Source organism: Hibiscus syriacus, unplaced genomic scaffold, assembly GCF_006381635.1.
Source record: "Hibiscus syriacus cultivar Baekdansim isolate YM2019G1 unplaced genomic scaffold, ASM638163v2 tig00117017_pilon, whole genome shotgun sequence".
In the NCBI taxonomy this organism is placed as follows: domain Eukaryota; kingdom Viridiplantae; phylum Streptophyta; class Magnoliopsida; order Malvales; family Malvaceae; genus Hibiscus; species Hibiscus syriacus.
Genome location: NW_024063526.1, coordinates 2,951,206 through 2,957,205, shown reverse-complemented (window position 1 = coordinate 2,957,205; position 6,000 = coordinate 2,951,206).

Sequence of the window (6,000 nt, the reverse complement as noted above, 5' to 3'; positions counted from 1 at the left end):
ATATATATATATATATATATATATATATATATATGTTTTAAAAAGATCTGAAAAGTTACATGGTTTTTGGGAACACACTAGAAAACCTATTCTGATCTCCTGAACTTAGTCATCCGAAATATTTCTCTGAACTGAAAGCTCATTGTCCGTTACCATCTGAAATATCAGTAGGATCTCTGTTCAGCATAAAAATCTGTAAATGTTCGGAAATAATAAGGATATGTATGTTTATCTATATATGCACGTTCTTCAGCATGATCTGGTAGTTCTGTATTATTGAGCTTTTCGAAGCTCACTCTATTACTCAACATTTCAGGTTAAAAGAATTGTACCAGTGCATCTATCGACTTCAGTAAGGGAGTTCGTCCGGCGTTGTTGCAGAGTATGGTACATGTGATTAGGGGGCATGTAATTGTATTTTGATTTACATACGAGTCTGAAAATCTGTTTTATTTCTGCACACTGACAAATGATTTTATAAGTTTACATGTTATGATAAAAAGTTTTAAATTTTCCGCTATTTTTACAGTGGGTCGCTCCGGTGGCCCTAATGTGACTTCCCGGATAGGATCGGGCTACCCGCATCGGTTTGGGGTGTTACATTTAGTGGTATCAGAGCTATGGTTTGAGTAAAAAATTTTCAAGTTAGACCGGCCGGTCGAATGTCAAAATATGTCTGATCAATACATGCCCTAGACTGCAATCGTACCTCTCTGAGCTGGAACTCCAGGGCTGAGTCCCTATCTGTAACGAACAAACCGAAGTTTCTATCTGTTAAGGTTATATTTGTACAAAAAGGAATTCCAGTAACATCTGTTTAATCGCTGTAAAGTACCTCACGAGCCGTGTGTGAATTATTCATCTGAGAAATTCTGACTCGACTCCGGAAATGAAATTGGGATATGTTGTTGCTATGTGAGCCTATTCACGTAAACAAGGCTGAAATGATTTCTCAAGGAAATTTTCGTTCAGATTATTTTATAGAAATGAGGGAGAGTTCTAATAGGAATGTATACTCAACTGGTTAAGGATTAGTGGAGGATCTGTATTTCTATAAGAGTTACATAAAAGATATGAAAGAACTGATGGAAGTTTATTTCTGCAATTATGTGACATGAGTGAATTTCGAGGACGAAATTCTTTTAAGGAGGGAATAATTGTAACACCCCAATTTAGGGGCTAAATTTAAGAAATTATAAAGTGATGAATTTAATTGGTATTTTTGGAAGGAATCGGGTATTAAATTATAAGATTTCAAAGTTGGCAGACCGTTTTATGAAGTGCATAAAGTTCAGTGGCTAAACTCTTGGTTTACCCATTGTTTATATATGTTGAATTATAAATCTCTTCTCCTCCGTGCGCAGATGCATATTTTCCAGTTTTCCCCTCTCCAACAACCCAACTTCCAACTCCGATCTACTCGCCGTCCGACCTCCAAACGACGAGCCGAAACCACCATCGTGTTCGTTGTCAACCGAGGAACAAAACCCCTCAAACCTTTCGTCGTGAATCATCGCCGTTCGTCGTGAATTTCAGTCGGAAGTATCGTCGGTAATAACTCGGTTTTAGTTGGTTTTTCATCGATTCACGACGATCGGGTCATCCGTTTACGACACCTCCCGCACCATCGTGTTCCTTGTGCCGTTCCGAGTCCACCAGTGTTCTCATTTTTCTCCGGCGACGGCGGCGCGTTGGGAGGTGAACCGGTCAAACTTCCCGATTAGTTGAAATCGAGCTCTCCGCCGTTCAAAATTGTGAACCGAGCTTTGTAAGTATCTCGAAATCGCTCAAAATAATTTTTAGAAATTTTTCCGGGATTTTATCACTGTTCACGCGCCGCCACTGCGCGTGGGGAAGGGAAAAGTGACCGGTTTGACCGGTTTTGGAACTGTTTTGACCGATTTGACCGGTCACAACCCGACTCGACCCGTTGACCCGACCCGTTGACCCGAGCCGTTGACCGTTGACCCGTTGATCGTTGACCGGAGTTGACCACTGTTGACCAAAACTTTGACCGGCTTTGATCGGGCATTAAACGACCTTTGACTACTACCGAGTATACCTATCCTGACATTTTTTGACGTTCCAAATCCGATTCCGCTGTCTGTTTTTCGAAATTCGAACCCGAAGGCCTTGAAATTACCGGTCAAACCCGTTGACTTTGATTTTGACCAAAAATTCCAAATTTCCGAAAAGTCATATTTTCTGCTTTCGACGTCTTGAATCCGAATCCGAAGTCCCTTTCGCCAAATTCGAACCCGGTAAGCCGTCTTTCACTGATTTATCACCCGATTCGATTCGTTTATCGCAATTAAGCTCCGTTTCTGATATAATTTATGTTGATATGTATCTGAGGAATTATTGGAAGTTGAATTGAAGATCAAAGGCTTTCGAATGGAATTTTTATGGTCGATCAGTATTGCACGGAAATCGAGGTAATACTTTACTACCTCTTTATGCTTTATGGAACATGTTGATATTGGTAAATGCATGAATAAGATAATGTTGGTCACTTTGGTGGAGTTAAATAAATTATACACTCGATATGAATGTTGTAGAAATTCTGTAACTGATTACGGATCGAATGATTAATATAAGAGATTGAGAAATTGTTAGATTAAATTACAAGTTTGTGATTGGTGATAAAGAAATCAGCCCTGTATCTGCAACTTATAATTTATTTCATCAAAGGTTAAATGCTAAAAGTACTTGGATGAGAAATTATGAGAATACTCCGGTAGGGTAAAAATTACGAAAATACCCTTACGTTATAAAAAGACAAGATTTGAATATGGAAGTTAGGTAAGAGGATTTTACAGACATATTGATCTGATAAAAATATTGATGTGCATAAGAAATGTTAGTTTTATTTGGAAATTATGGATAACCGGTTTTAATCCTAGGAGAGTTTGTGAAGGATACTAGAAGTCTGTTAAGAGAACCGTTTCAAGATCAGAGAGTGTTAGAAGAGTTTGTGAAGGATACTAGAAGTCTGTTAAGAGAACCGTTTCAAGATCAGAGAGTGTTCAAGAAAGCAATTAATCATAGGATCTCTAAATTATATTATTTTCGTTAAGAGCTAATATCGAAAAAAATATTGGTTAAGAAATTATGGAAATGCCCTTAAGAGGTAGAATAGTCTGAGTTAACGCTGAATGAGAAAATACTTTGAGGATTCGTACTTAACTCGATTAAGTACGGATTTGATTGTTAAGATCCTGACTTAGTTCAGGAAAATTCCTGATTTTTCGTTTGTAAAATCTGAGAAGGCACTTGACCCGAAAATATCCGAGAAATGAGTAAATACCTGAAGAAAAATTTATCGGGGGTATTCTGCTGTCAGAATTATTCGAAAGGACTGAAACAAATGATGAGATTGAATTAAATAATAAGATCAGATGGAGGAAAAAGATATAAATTGGAATTAAATAATAAGACCGGATAGAGGAAAAAGATTGAAATACCGTGGATCTGTAAAATGACCAAAATACCCATGTAATGGAAATGACCCAAGAATATCAGCAAGCTCAAGAATGATTGGATATCCTCAAGCTCTGAAATGAATGGAGTAAAACTGAACACCAAAATACCCTCATGACCTATACCAAGTAAATGCCTTGGATTAATTAAGGAATCCAAATAAGCATAGGTATTGGCCTACCTTTAAAAGTAATGAAACACAATTTAAGTGAGTAGATTAACCCTAAAGCTATGTCAATACCTGAATGACATAAATATTACTGGAATGCGTGTTCGTCTTCTTAAGTTTGACTCGATGATAAATTTTGGAAGTATTCAACTTAGTTTAACTCTGGATCGCATTCAGTACTAAGAATTAGACGTTTGTTCGACAAATCAACCACGAAGACCAAATTGAATGGAACGGAAGTGCAGCATGTGTCTAAAAATTAGGAACACTTGAATTACTCTATAAAATCCCGAAGTTTCTGGAATGAACTTGAATGCTAAATAAATTAAGTAACCACAAGGACTGCGGATTGAATAAGTGAGCTGGATAAGTGTGGAAACTCTGATGAGTTTACGTAGTGTACAATTACAATGGGTTATGAACTATAAATCAAGCATGTCAGTATGTCATGATATCGTGGAAGCTTGGAAACGAAATAAAGACCATTGGAAGATCTATTCAGCGATGATTCTGAAGATGATCTATGGACAAGAATTTGTGGTATTAACGAGAAAATACCCTGAAAGGAAAATGAATTGAGCAGTCGACATAGATTATTAAGATTCTGAATCTTCGTTCTCAAGATTGTTCGATTATCCGATCAATTGACATAGATGTAAAGGATTCTGAATACCCTTCTGATTACGTACAACTTCTGAAAACTGTCCGAATAAGATATGATCCTGATAATTCACATTTTGAATAACTGATGATTCCGTCAGTTATTGAACTTTTCCAATAGTGATTCTAAATTCCGACATTCTATCGGTATACTGAAAATCCGTGTTTCTCTGCCTGCTAAGATTATTTAGCATCTCTGAATAATATATGTAAACTCTGGTGTGTTCCCTAATCATATAAATATTTTATCTGATTTCCGACTTGAATTCTGTTCTGATAAATGACCTGAATTCTGTTCTGATTTCTGATCTGGATTCTGTTCTGATATCTGTTCTGAATTCTGTTTTGATTTCTGATATCTTCGTTTAAAGACGGAAAAATGTTTTAATTGGGGGTAATTGTTGAAGGAAGAATTTCCGCAGGTACCTCGGCTTTGTGCTCAGGGCCTTATATGTTGTGTTGGGTTGGGTGTATGGTTCTGGGGAACCTACACATTATGTTGTGATGGGATGGGGGTATATATATATATATATATATATATATATATATATATATGTTTTAAAAAGATCTGAAAAGTTACATGGTTTTTGGGAACACACTAGAAAACCTATTCTGATCTCCTGAACTTAGTCATCCGAAATATTTCTCTGAACTGAAAGCTCATTGTCCGTTACCATCTGAAATATCAGTAGGATCTCTGTTCAGCATAAAAATCTGTAAATGTTCGGAAATAATAAGGATATGTATGTTTATCTATATATGCACGTTCTTCAGCATGATCTGGTAGTTCTGTATTATTGAGCTTTTCGAAGCTCACTCTATTACTCAACATTTCAGGTTAAAAGAATTGTACCAGTGCATCTATCGACTTCAGTAAGGGAGTTCGTCCGGCGTTGTTGCAGAGTATGGTACATGTGATTAGGGGGCATGTAATTGTATTTTGATTTACATACGAGTCTGAAAATCTGTTTTATTTCTGCACACTGACAAATGATTTTATAAGTTTACATGTTATGATAAAAAGTTTTAAATTTTCCGCTATTTTTACAGTGGGTCGCTCCGGTGGCCCTAATGTGACTTCCCGGATAGGATCGGGCTACCCGCATCGGTTTGGGGTGTTACATACCCATTTACCCGTTGACCCGACCCGTTGACCGGCGTTGACCACTGGTGACCAAAACTTTGACTGGATTTGACCAGGCATTAAACGACCTTTGACTTTGACTGAGTATACCTATCCTGACATTTTTCGACGTTCCAAATCCGATTCCGCAGTTCTTTTCTAGAAATTCGAACCCGAAGGCCTCGAAATTGACGGTCAAACCCGTTGACTTTGATTTTGACCAAAGATTTCAAATTTTCGAACAGCCATATTTTATGCTTTCGACATCCTGAATATGAATCCGAAGTCGGTGTTGCCAAATTCGAACCCGGCAAGCTGTTTTTGACTGATTTATCATCCGATTCGATCCGTTTTTCATAATTAAGCTCCGTTTTTTATGTAATTTCTATTAATATGTGACACCCCAGATCGGAACTGGTTACCCTTATCGGTCTGTGGGGGATACACCCCAATCTAGTGGCGACCGTGGCCACATCGAGACGAGCTGTTGTAGAGTAGAATGTCTGATATTGCACTGTTCTGTTTGAATTTTTCTGCACAGTTTGAACCAAATATGGTTTTTGCACTG